This window comes from Fulmarus glacialis, unplaced genomic scaffold, assembly GCF_000690835.1.
Source record: "Fulmarus glacialis isolate BGI_N327 unplaced genomic scaffold, ASM69083v1 scaffold6014, whole genome shotgun sequence".
Lineage (NCBI taxonomy): Eukaryota > Metazoa > Chordata > Aves > Procellariiformes > Procellariidae > Fulmarus > Fulmarus glacialis.
The window spans coordinates 59,541-73,897 of NW_009209882.1; positions in this window are offsets into that span (position 1 = coordinate 59,541).

The following is a 14,357-nucleotide window of genomic DNA, read 5'->3' on the forward strand; positions in this document are numbered from 1 at the left end:
CTTGGTTTCTGCCAGCGTTTTTTTGCAAAAGATTTAATTCTTTAATTTTTCTTGCTGGCTGAGACACGGAGTGGAGGAGGACTGCAAGGTTGGCTGCAATAACTTCTGAATCCTAGAAAGGAAAGAGTCTGTGCAAGGGGCATTTGCTACAGCAGTTACGTTATCCACTGATTTAGAAAGGCCCTGCATATCTAACACATGCTCAGCGTGCTCAGCTTCCTCGGAAAGAATTTGCTCTTGGCCTTTGCTCTCAGCCCATATTGTTTCAGCCTTCACAACACATCAGCTAGATTTTCAAAGTGTCTTGAATTAGTTTCTCCTGTCACAGTAGTATGAAAATAGCAATGAATTCCAGTGACCTTCTTGCAGCATTTAGCAAGCAGTGTCACTACAGGTTTTTTCTTGAATTTCCCACATCAGATGCCAGGCAGTTTTTGAGCCCGTATATTACAACTGTATGGTACAAGCTCATGACCTGGAGTTGTTCTCTTCCAGGTAAAACAGAGAGTAGATGAGAGAGAGGAGCAGAACAAATATAGTGTTGGTTAACACATATACATAAGTAGGACATGCCAATGTTAGCCAAGCTGCTCCGATGGCACTGCAGATCCTTCAAGGTACCATGAGGAGATGTTTGCATGACAGCTCCTTTCCATACTGCAATGGGAGATGTTGCTCCAAGTGGCGTGTTATTTAAAAAAAACACTCTCAAATGTGAATCTGTTATGGCAAGTACCTGACATTCAGGGCTTATATCTATAATTACCCCAGAGTGATGACCCTCTTTGACTGCTAACGTAAAATATCTTCCACCACTGATAACGCATCTGTACTTTAAATGGCCCAGAAGACATCACCACGCTGAGAAGCTGATTTGCTGCTTTGTCTTGAGCTACTCTTACTTCAAATTCAAAGCTAAAACATCTATTTGGAAGCAAATGGAAGAGTGGGGTTATTTAAAAATATCTGGCTGACGTCCACCTTCTGGTAAGAATGCCAAACAACTGAAAATGCAGTTACCTAATCTGACTTGGGCTAGCATGTAATTAATTAGCCCAATAAAGTCAGACAGTCTACATCCATTTCTAATATAAAGTAAACCACACCTACACAAAAATTATTGCATATCCCACTTGCCCTCACTGAGCCTTGGGTAATGTTAGAGTTGGCTGAATTTTCAAAATCATCTTCCAACTTGTATTTTGGTAAACACTTGACAAAAATAACAAAGTTCCACTTAAAAACTGTTTCCCTCTTCTTTTTATTTCAGCAAATGCTCCAATTTAATGAAGTGTCTCCTTATTCCTAATTTGCAGTGTCTGGGAGGAAAAACATGCCCAGAGAGGTACTCGTGACTTAATTTTTTATTTATGAATTTATTTTTAAAGACCAGTAAAGTAAAAGAGGCTGGAGCTTTCCCATCTCCTGCATGTTTCTGTCCTTTACAATCCTTCTGATCTGAACTGTCCTTAATCCACAAGAGGGGATGCCCTCACCCGCCGGTCCTCAGTAATGCCTGGTGGAATTTGCCACAGGATTTTGCAGCTGCCCTGCTTCAGAAAGGAGGGGTTTCTGCACTTTCCCCATGTTCCCCCATCGTGGAGGAGGTTCTGCCCTTTGCTGGCCCTTACGCCTAACTGCTTGAACTCAGGTGGCCCCGAGACTTTCAGGACTTTACATATTTTATTACAGCTGCCAGTGTAATAAAAAAGCTAAAATAAAATGCAGCAGAAAAAAAACAATGGAGGGCATGTTTTGGATGCTCTTCTCCTGCCAGGCTACCTCTCACGGCTCTGGCTGCTCTCCGTGCCCGATGCCTGGCAAAGGCCATGGCTGCTACGGAGAGATGCAGCAGGACATAAAGCTGCTGAAGGACATGGGCAGCCAAAATGGAGCAAAAAAGGGAGAAAACACATTTTTTGGAGCCACTTGTTTACATGGACTCCTTCCCAATGATCAATATTTGAATCCTGTAGAGTTATTTGTTGTTTCAATCTGCTCCTTGCAACCCAACGTTGTTCGCCTCTGCCTCCCTGCGAAATGGCTGCCAGTGCCAGGGGCTGGTGGGTGCGAGGGGGCTGCACCCCTTCTTGCTGAACCTCGTGCCAGGGCCATTTACCCCAGCACAAATCGTCAGCACTCGCCCTGCCAGAGTTTCTAGATACCTGGTCCTTCAGGAGCTGAAATGCAAGGTGAGCCTGGTTGACTTCACTGGGAGAAGGACATGTCATCAGCTAAGTGATAAACTCCTGTGGCAAACAGCATGAGGGTAGGAACCAGCATGCGCGGTATAGTCTGGGTAAAAAGAAATAAGAAAAAAAATCATTGTCAATCAGATGTCAAAGAGTCCCTTCCCATTTTGCATTTTTCCAATAATTATGTGCAATTTCTTAGATGCCGGCCAAGGGACGGTGGCAGAATCAGCTCCTCAAGTAAATACGCTCACCTTGCCCACTGCTAAAATTTAGTAAAATATGTCTAGCTTAAATAAATGTGTTTGCTGAACTAGCCTAACATTATTTTCACTGCAAGTTCCCAAGGAAGGTTCTATTTTACCTGTTTTTTGTTCCTGTCATTCAGTCACGGTTCTTCTGGATTTGATGAAAATGATTTTTACAAGTCGGTCTTTACTGAGCTGGTCCAAGAAAAAAATAATGAAAAAGCTGCCACCATTTACCGAAACCAAAATATTTTTCCCAGCTCTAGCTCCTAACATTTTTTGTCAGTCATGCCTAGAATAAAAAGTGCTCTTTTTTATGCACATGAATTTGAAACAATTTTCCTAAGGAAATCTTTTTCGGTTCGGTGCAATTGTCATAGTGCGTTTGAATATATTGAATACCTTCAGGAGAAGAACAAAAATAAATGGGCTAGACTTGACTGACTAAGGACGGTTAAATCCAGAGAGCTGCTTTTGAGATAACTTGGACTTTTATGACTGGGAGTGGGATTACTTAAATGGGATAAAATATCATTAGTGCCTGGCTAAAATACCTGCTGAAGGATTTTTGTCTTAAGATAGTCAGTTTAGGGAAACAACAGACCAAAGGATCATATTTTACGACTGACTACAATTTGGCCCAGCCCTGTCTATGGGAGCCAGGCTACAAATACCTTTCATGAACAGGCAGTTTTGCAGACGATTATGTTCCAGCGGGACTCCTTGTGCTAACGACTTTCCAAGATGACTAAAGTATCATCACCTGCCCCTATGAAATATAAATCAAAAAATCAGCCCTCCCAGTGGCTGGGGAACAAGAAGAGAGACTAAAAAGCAAAATGGTTTGTAAGGCACTGAAAACACACTGAAAATATATCCAGCTTTCAGTTAAGAAAATGTAGTTTTTTTGGAAGAGGAAGAGAATGTAGCGGCCCCTTTTCCCCTGGGGAGAGAAAAAAACCCCCCTTTTTACAGAGTTTTCTGCTGGTCTTTTCAAATCGGTCGAGTTTCTCTGGGAGACGGGAATTCCTGGCAGGGAAAAAGCCCTTTGATTCTTCACCTCTCTGGAAAGTGAGTTGATGGTTTGGTTTGTTTTTCTTTTCCATGGTGCAGTCTGTCCCTGCTTTGTTGACCTGGATATTCCTCCTTGTTTAGAGAAGTTTTGTCTTTAGGCTGGAAAAAGGAAAAATATGGGTTTTCGCTCATCTATCGTCAGGCTAAAACGAAAGACAAAAACAAGAAGACCTTTGGGTTTCCAGAGAATTACAGGCATTTCTGATACGTTAGAATTATTAAAAATTCCGTGTCTGGCAAACGGAGTCAAGCGAGTTCAGTCAATGTTTATTTCCTTTGAGTCTTTTAAAAGCCTTCTCCTCCCTTCTATTTTTTTTATGGTGGCGAAAGAATAATTTAGACAACTACAAGAGAAAAGGACCCTTTTTCTTTCTCTGTCCCAGTATTTTGACTTTGAGACTCCTCACCGCCTTCGAAGGGAGCGGTGCCGCATGCGACAGTCCGCAGCGAAAGCACTCACATAGCAAAGCGCTCACCGCCCCCGATATGAAGGATAACGCAGTAATGGGAATAGCAGGAGGAGGTACGGTTTTATGGTGTCCTCCTTGCCCTCAGGGCGTTTCGAATTTAATCTGTACCATGGGAAGGCAGTTAAACCTCCTCTGTCTGGAGTGTTTTCATGGGAGGAGCAGGGCCAGAGAAAGAGGGGGAAACAAACAGCAGGATGGGATAAACCAGCCTCCAGGTATTTCACTTTGCTTGCTTTCCCTCTCCATTCCTGGCTGCAGACACACCACTGCCCATAAGGGCTGTCCTCGCCCCGTCCCGGACACCCTCAGCAGCCCTGCCATGGTGAGGGCGACGGCACCAGCCAAGCCGTGGGTGTCAAATTTAGATTATTTGCCCCTCCAGTTAGTTTCGATTAATGCCTCCGACCTCCCTCCTCTGCAGCGTTGTGCAGCACCGGCGACCGGTCCTGCTGGCAAATGCGTGATCCCTGCAAGGTGACCGAGCAGCATCCCGGCACGGTGCCTCTTTGGCACGGTAAATTCATGAAAAACACCGAACTCAGCGTTACAGCGAAGTGTGGAAGGGGAAAAGGACTTTGGCCACTGGTCAGGAAATGAGTATTGGTTAAAGAAATCCCTCTTATTAATGACACACCGTGGGTATGTACTCTGAGGTAGTTTGGGGGAATGTTTAGCAACACCCCATCTTTTTTGTTTGCCAGCGACAGCGTGCTCTCAGCATTTTTTTAAAGAGCAGCCAAGGGAGGGTGGAAGTGGGTGAGGAAACGGCAGCTCTCCTTCCTGGAGCCCATGCTGGAGGGACAGCCTGCTGCCATTCGGCACGGCGACACCTGAAATCCTGCTCAAAAATCTGTCAAAAGATAAAGACATAATACAGAAAACATGATCTTATCCTTAATTCTTACGGAGTGTGTGGATTCAAGAAAACTGAGAAGAAATGTGATCCAGGACAGTTAGGTGCTTGCAGTCAGTGTCTGTCTAGTGATTGCATCACTTCCAATACTGAGCATTAAAATATTAAACGGACTGAATGTTTCAATCAAACTCTGAATTGATTCAGTTCCTGATCAGGGACTAGTAAAGCTTTGATCATTACAGAAGAAGCTGAAACTGCAGCAAAGCAATTGACTGACATCCCTTGGGAGCACTGACATACGCCATGGTCAGAAGAAACCTCAGCAGACCGACCAAAAATGTCAAAATGTCAAAACTGGATCTAGTGAAGTGGTAGTTGGGATGGAGGGGCAGGTGGGTTAAAGCAACCAAGAATGAAACAGGCCTTTGACAAGCTACTGAACTGGCAGAGAGGAGCTGCTGGATCTCAGATTGCAGGCGCGGGCTGGGGGGGAGCTTGAGGGGAGGTCGGGGAGGTGTGGATACGGAGGGGACATGTGCAGAGCATCCTTGCCTGCCCGCAGGTTGGCAGGAGCACTCTCGGCGCTGGGCGCTGCAAGGTGCTGCTGAAGCAGAGGCGGGGAAATCAGCTCAGTCTCAGAAATGAGACCCGGGCACGGGTTTGCAGATACACATGTGGAGGACAGGAAACCAGTGCTGTAAATTTGGGAAGAGCTAAAAAAATAAGGGAAATGCCAGCTACTGTGACAAACGGACAAGAGCGATGTAATATTAAAAGGTGAAGTGCTGCAAGAGAAGTGTTAATTACATGCATGGCAATGCATACGTTAACCTTTGGCTACGTTGAAAAATATTTCAGCAACAGGCATACATTCCTGCACAGACTATAAAAAGTCTGCACCGTGCTTTTATTACTCTGGCCTTGGATTCACACGGTAAAAATGCGAATGCCTGACAGTTGCCTCTTGTTTGACGGGACAATCTGTGTCATCGCTTTAAAACACAGCTGTCACAAAATGATGGCACAACAGACTGGGTCCTGCACTGCACGGAGGGTGGTCGGTGCTCCCGACAAAGCCAGAATATGCTGTCAGCAGTATTGCAATACGATGCATTAATCGTGCTACTGTTGATAATGCATTTGCCACATTAACTTATGACTGCTGCATCTCTAATACGTATCGCAATAAATTACTCAAATCCCGATCTGCTTACACAAGGCAGGAGCCCACTGCTGATACAAGACAAATTCCCTGAGTGAGAACTTGAGGATTAACTCTCGATTCCCTTATGCCTGGGATTAACAACATTACAAGCTTGATACTAGTTTCAGATCCAACAGCCGTTTTTTATTAGGAGAGCAGGGTTGGAAATAATAGATCAGTGGGGCAGCGAGGTCCATTCAGGCAAAGGCATGCTCCATGTGCGGGTGAAGATCTTTTGAAAGGTTAGCATCGTACCACCCCTTAATTCCCACCGAACAGGAACGACACATTATACACTGCCTGCGTTACAATTTCACTCAGTACTGCCTGCCTGGATTTTTGTTTTAATTCTGACAAAGTGCATGGTGTTGCAACTGAACTCCCCAACAGCACAGGGATAAAAAAAATCAATCATGTTTTTGAAGGTGTTTAACATACTGGAGATCCGTCACACACCACTCGTCAGATGAGCCACCCTATGCTTGTAGTAACCCGATTATGTGGCATGCTTCAAATGAAATTAAGCTGTTATTAAAGGCTTCAAAATACCCAGCTCTCTACCAGACGTCTTGTAAAGCATCCTGCCAATTTCTGCTCATCTTTTTAAAAGCGCACCGGTCCTATGACAGGATACAAATGGGTTTAGCTTCTGCTGCGGTTGTTTGGTTCAAAACTAGCAAACTCACCATTAATTATTGATCTGGCTTGTCAAGCTATAGCATCAATTATTGCAGCCCTGGCACGTGGGGCTTTGGAATTAAAAGCATCCATAACCTTTGTGTGGAAAGGGCTTACTCTTTTTGGCTTAAGAATACCATTTTTCTTCCATGACACGTTCATGACTTCTATACGTATGGTCTCCACCCGCACTTACCCGTGGTTGTTTCCCAGCGCAGGTAAGCCTCTGGGTTGATTAAATAACAGCAGTAAATGGTACCCAGACGGATCCCCTGATAAGCATAAGGTTGGTTGTTTCTGGGGCTGATGCTCTGTTCCTTGGGGAGAGTGGAAACCACCGTGTCACTTTTTTTTTCTCCTCAGTATGAACGTCTTTCAGTTTTAGGCTTGTAAGAATATCTTTGCTGTGACACATATTTGATAGGTAGAAATGGAAATTATGGGCATCAGGGGTGGAAGGTGAATCAGTTGACATTTTCCTGGTGTAACAGGATTCAGATTTACTTCTGGAGGATAGGAAAATGTCTCTGACAGGGAATCCTAAATCCTGGGCTGGGGAAATACATTTGTGTAATTGCAATTGTTGATGAAAAAAGGATAAGCAAAGGATAGAGCAGTATTTCTTTTCTGACTGATTCAAGAAATATTAGCTTGCCAATTTTAGAAATCTGTGAAGAATCACCTTGCAGTTATTAGGGCTGGGAATTACAGAATCCTTAGAGCAATATTTCTGAGAGCTTTTGTATAGACACTGAATAACAGGGAAATAATACTTCACATGGGATTTGTGGGTTTGCAAATGAAAGCAACACTTGCTCTTAGCAACATGAGTGCATAAAAGAGCTGAGTCTTCACTCTAACCTCAGTGGATGTTGTGATCCACAAATTAATGCTCACATTCTACCTGTTTGTGGGCTGCTGCTCCAAAACGTGCATTTCAGAGGGACCTTCTCCTCCAGAAGCGTTGTTGGGTCTCAGGCTTGGGCAGGCAGTTGCCAGGCTATTTTGTCCCCATTTCATCTTGTGTTTTATGGTTGGATTGGAAATTCCTCTGCCTTCCATGTTTTTTACAGCACTTATTTCAAGACAACCTTCATCCTGCAGTGGCACCACGTACTAAAATGAACGTGCTTATGAAGTATTAAGATCAAGAAGAAAGTGTAAGGTATGAGACTGGAGAGAAACTACTGAGTGTAACCCACAGTATCATTTTTTTCCCTTCAGAATCTCCCAGCTAAAATAAATCAGCAAAGTCCTACTGTTTAGAGCCTCCCATGTAGCTGCTATCCCTTGACAGAAAAGGAATTAAGCAGCCTAAGGATGTTGCATTTATACACTCAACAGGGAGGTATAGCTGACAAAGTCTTTGTATCAAATGCATGCAAGGGAATGAGGCTAAAATAAAAAGCTCATCTATTTCAGAGACAAAAAAAAAGGACATTTGCATAAAAGATTTTGAGGAAAATGTTTCTGTTTCATTTACCTGGTTTATTAGACAGGAAAAATTGGTCTCTGGACCTTACCAAAACACATACCTTGAACCAGCCCATGCAGCTAAGGATATTAACCCAGTGAGCTCATCACACCCTTTCCTTTCATATCTGACCTAGAAGCTAAATTAATAAACAGTTTTCTGCCTTAGCTGGCTGGTCAGGTGTGGGAGCAGCCAAGAAAGCATGCTGAAGCTCCTTGAGACCCGCTCAGCAAACTGTGACCACTCGAGGGATGCCTTCGGAGAGGGCAGAGCAGCAGCAGACCAGTGTCCTGATGTCGCTGCGTGGCTTCAACTCGGTATCAGCCAAGGGGAATTGCTCAGATAAATAGTGAGGTCATGGGAGCTGGGTTAATGGCAGTCCAGCGTGGTGGAAATTCATAACTAATGACTTCACCATGACCTATGAGTAAGCATCTGACCTTCCTGGTGGGGCAACTGAGTCAATGGTTAGCAGACCAGCCCTTGATATCTTACAAACGCATAGCTGCTGAGATAGAGACCTCCCAGAAGCCGACAGGCTATGCCTAGGATCCCGTACTTTGAAAACCAGAAGCAGCTTTCAGCTACTTGATTCAATCCTCTGCCATCTAGAGGCCATTAGGGCTGGAGATGCATGGTGGGGAAGCCTTTGTGTGCTTGTGTGGTACCTTCCTCTTCACAGGAGCCAACACTCCCTTGGCCAGTCGAGTTTCTGTGGGAAAAATTACACCCAAATGGTTCTCTCTTTGCTCTAGACAGCAGACAGGGGAAGCTGAAGAGGTCAATGGGCCACAATTGCCCTTCTTCTCAAGGGAGACAAAGAAGTTGCTACTTCCTATTATTTGATTCAGAATTTAGGGGAAATAAAATTAACATCAGTCATTGCACCTTTCTGGAACACTTATACTTAGCTGGCCTAACCTTAAAGAAGTTAGCTACTGGTTTTGGCACATCTCTTGGCAGTGAAATAGAAGGTTTCAATGGTTTGCCATTTCCCCTCAAACAGGCACACTCGCTCTGTGATGGCTGAACAACATGGAAGAGTTTGCAGAGCTTGGAGATAGGCAACACAGGCGACCCCACCCATTTTTCTTGCACTTCGTGGCCCCACAGATATTTGGGTATGGAGAGTCTTTGAGGATATGCAAGAAAATGGAGTGCAGGTAAACATTTCCATGATCGATTTTGTCAGTCCACTCACCCTCAGCATCTCCACCTGGTCCCACACGACCCTAAACTGATTAGTGAATTTACGGATCACTTGGACAAGCGAGGTGTCAGTCAGCCATGCAACCTTCGGGGAGCCATGTCCCAGGCACTACCAAACCATCCTTGCTCTCTTCAGAAGAAGGGCTCTGCTTGGAAAAGCAAGCATACCAAAGATGGATTAGTGAAAACACTTATGCCCTTTAACAAGATGGATTAAAAATAATAAGTCTCGTCAGGGGGCTCAGTTTAATTGCTGGGATTATGCCAGCAATGGAGACGTAAGTGGAGGAAAGCTACCAGGAGATGTGTCCAGAAGAAACTTGTTCCCTTGACTTCCCTTACAAACTGGCGGAGAAAACTGGCTGATGATTCAGTTTTGCTTTTAATTCAACATAATGACTAAATCCTGCAAAGATAATTGGTGTTATGGACATTTGTGCTGGCAGCTGTACTCTAGTACTTTTTAAAATCATTATCTGTTAAGACATTTGCAAATATACAGCGAGCCTGGCAATGCCTCATTAAAGCACTGAAGAAGAGAGTCACAAATTTTATTGCCTCAGCATTACACGTTGAAGTCATAATTGTAAAGATCTGTTCTGAAAGTATAAATTCTCTTACTGCTTCAGCAAAATCTCATGTTTTTCTAGACAAGCTCTTGAGAAGGGCATAAAAATGAAAAATGCCATCAGCATTCAAACACAGAAGTCTGACCGGCTCCATTTTTTTTCATTTAAGGAAAATGCTTGCTCTAGCTACGCAGAGAATATATTTTAAAATGTAACCATACTGAAACGTCAGACAAATACTATTCCTGCAGCAATTTTAGGCAATAGACTATGATGCTTCACTTCCAGCCCACCATTTCTCCCGATGCACATTATCTTTTATTTCAGGGTCTCTATCCAAACTTATTGAGGTCAGTAGAAAGATTATCATAGGTTTCATTCAGTTCTGTATCAAGCCCTTGATCAGGACACCTCAATTTTTATTAGGAGAGAGTAAACTTGCTGGTGGTTTAGAAGAACTCCGTTGCCATTGGCTTAGAAAAATAGGTTGTTATTAAATGGAGTTGAAACACAGAAATTAATGTGATATCGTTCTATATTCTAGGGACAGGCCTCTAGCCTGTCTTCAGGAACTTGCTGTTTGCTGTTTGATGTTGTAAATTTGTACATATAAAAAGGAAACACTAGTAAGAGTCTAATTCTGTGAACTTCCCAGCAGTTTAATAGTGTTTCAGAGACAAACAAATCCCATTGAGCGAGTCACCTGTATCTTATTTCACATGATCCTGGAATTGGCTCTAGATAAATGAACGTAGATAAACATTATTTAGCCTAATGAAATCCCCACGGGCTGGGATCAGTTTCCCACTGTTACTCCTGCTGTTCCTCTCTGCAGGTCTTTGGGTGTATATTCTCCTTGATGTGCATGCAAGTCATCTCTTTCTGTGGCTGTGTGTTTGCGTGCGTATCCAGAGGAAAATAAATTGCCTTTGTATAGCTTCTCAGAGAGAGTTAATCTGTTTAGGATTGAGCCATTTATTCTATAAGACCAGAGACGGTTGCATTAAATGACACGGATGCTGGAACATTGGTAGCCGGAGTTCCACTGCCACGCTGTCATGGTGAAGGAGATACAGAGCAGGGACAATAAGATGACACTATCAATATAAAGCCAGATTTACATCATCGTCCCCAGTGATTTAATTCAAGGGTATGATATCACTCACTTTGAGTTAATGCAGAAATACAGCCTGTATTTCAAGGTCTGAACATTGCCATATAGATAAAAACACCACTCGCTCACAAATTGTTCAAAGCCTTTACATGCTTTTTGGAGCTGGATTGCCAAGCGGCATCCCGGGAGGCTCTCCTAACCCTGCAGGAGAGGGGCATTCCTTCTTTAACTGGAGCTGGCATAACATAAACTGGGATGGAGGGAGCAGGAAGGGGATGGGCTGATATCCCTCAGCCTCCAAAAACTTTTCACCTGTGCCAGGAATGACATAGCCAAACGTGAGCTGCAGGCTGGTACGTGGCCATCGGATATCCGGCATGGCCGAGCAGCTTGACTCCACACAGCCTCTTCCATCCTTCTGCGTCTCTTTGCCACCCCAGTTGAGAACTGTTTTAAAAAGAGAGAAATAAAGCAAATGCATTTGGGGTTTGTCATTTTAAAGGCAAGACAAAATCTAAAAAAAGAAAACCAAACAAGGAATCATAGGAAAATCTTACAAATATATGAGAGGCCTCTGAGTGTTTTGATCACTGAAGCTGTCCAGAGGCATTGCCAGATTTTTTCCCCAGCATGCTGGAAAAACTCTACCCTGGGATAGGTCTCCTTTGTCAACTGTTAGGAGAATTGGTTTGGCCTTGCTAAAGCTGAGGGTGGAGTTGGGAATGACGCCTGGTTCATGGTCAAACTCTGGCTTTGATCTCAACTATGGAGAGACTAGCACCTCTCACCATAATTTAGGATCTGCCACAAATATTTAAGCTTCAGACTTTTTTTTTTCCCTTCCTTTTTCCACGCTTTAGGTTTTTTCCTTCTCCTCTCAGACTCTCTCATAATTTCGGGAGCTTGACCTCTGAGCAATGTTGGCAGCTGTGTATGCCAGTGTTGACATCCCAGCCATGTACAGCTGCACAGCCCGCAAAGCTCCGTAGTCAGAAGGTCAAATCACCTCAGGAAAAAAATAAAGTTATGAACTAATAATTGACCGATCCCCAACACCTTCACCTTGAAAATCTTACTGCATTTAAGAACACAACCGGCACCTTTCCAAGGGTTGCCCAGCCCTTCGCTAGACCCCACACTTGGCATTGCTACTTGTCACCCCGAGTGGGCAGATTAGGAGGGACAAAGTCTTGGCTTGGTCCCTCAAAGTACCCGTCAGCTTCATAAGATACATCAAGGCAAGGGTAATTCCTCAGGAGTCAGGCTGAGGAGTTCATCAAGGCTCAGAGTAATTCCTCTTTGGACCAACAAGTCATTCAAATCAGGAGTTCTTGCCCTGTCTAGGATGTCATACAGCTGTGTACTTGGTGAGGGGACAGCCCAGCCCTCGGTGAGCCTCAGAGGTACGGTCAAATACGTTCTTACTGAAACACCAAGCCCTTGAGGGCAGTAGGTACAATATACAGCATCTACAGGAAATTATTTTAGGATTAAAACCAGGAAAGAACTTTCTACCCTGTTTCAGTTTAGACGTGGAAATTAATGTATTGTCCCTAGCTGCATAGTTAAGGGATATTGATGCAGGAGAGACTGATGTTTATCGAATCACAAGAATCGCTGGTACAGCACCTTTATTTCTTTTAAGCTATTCCGCCCAGAATACAGGGTTACAGGGCACCAGAGAAATCTACAACACGATGTTGAAATAACTGGATAATTTCTCCAGCACCCTGTGCTGATATTACAGTTTTCATTACATTCCTATTGCGGCAGCACATTTCAATGCCTCCTTTTTTCATCTGGTGATGTTTTTCAACTCCAGGTCCCACCCAGAGACTTCTGCAAAACTTCCTGTGCGTTCTCTTCCAGCCTCAGTGTACTTTGAGTATAAGAAGCTGCCACAAGTAAAACCATACAAGTAATGTACTGAACACAGCCGATGTACAGCGAACACGTATGACGATGGGCAGACGTACGAGGCTGGGATCTATGGTACCGCTGTGAGTTGACATTCTCTGAACTTTACAGTAGTGGGAACCGAGTAGCAATGAATGTTTTGTAAATTGACCCTCCAGCCCAGAAAAGCCAAAGGCAAATTTACTTTAAGGTTAAGCGGAGAGGTCAAAAATGTTCTGGTTGTAATGTGAAGGACTGAAAAAAAGCCCAGACTTTTCAAGGTTCGTACTGGGGCTGATGTGATGTAAGACAGGCTTCTGCTCTTTGGATCCATACCAAGGAAGACTCTTCTTGTTTATGTTGGTGTAAACGATAACAGCATCTGGCCGAAGACAAGAGGTTCATCCACTCAAGCTCTTTAACAATATCAGGCATAGTGCTTATCACTTTTCATTAACACATAAAATGAAGCCAAAAAGGCAGAGCACAGTTTGTTCCATTTCCACTCTAATTAGATGCACTTTGTTATTTTCTGGATCATTCACCCTTGGTTCAACTTAAGTTTATTTTAAGACAGGCTAATCACCCTTTTAACTAGAGAATCCTTGGCCTCCCACTGCTCACTTGCAGTGATGCCTAATCAGGTAGAAGGAGAATTTCTGCTTTGTGTAAAGGCAAGATTGACATTGACCTTAAGAAGTGGCCTACCAATAAGTCACTACTGCGGGCTGCCACGATGCACTCAGTGACGTGGCACAAATACATTGTGCCATAATAAATGCTACATTATATGCCAATGAAAGAGGCACAGGAACTGGAGATATATAAATATAAGAGTGAACTAGATCCACATCCTCATTATCTTTTCCACACCTAATTCTTTTCAAGTAAGGACCAAAGGAAACTCCTGTTGTGACCAAACGCTGGCTGAAAATACATCTTGTGATGAACAATTCAATGTCTCCTCAGTGTTTAAGCAGAGCAGAATACAAGTGGTATATACAGAAGAGGGAAGGCTAAGCCTACGTGAATGTTAGTTCCCATGCATACGATAACTATGAGGAAGCTCACTCTTGGCTTAAATTCATTAATCCCTCAGTACTATCCCTGGGCTATAGTGCTGCTATAGACAAAGACCAAGGAACTGCCCCCAGCAGATCCTGCGTCAAGGTCTCAGCACCTGTTAATATCACTGCTCCATTTGCTTCCCTTCTGTACATGCACAGTATAGAGGGAAAGCAGCCAACCCTGGTTAAGGAAAAAAGTAGGAAATGGGAACATGAATAGTGAAATCAATAACTTGTCCAAAGCTGAAACATTAGAGAAATGTTTCAGTTTTGGGCCCCTCACTCCAAGAAGGACATTGAGGTGCT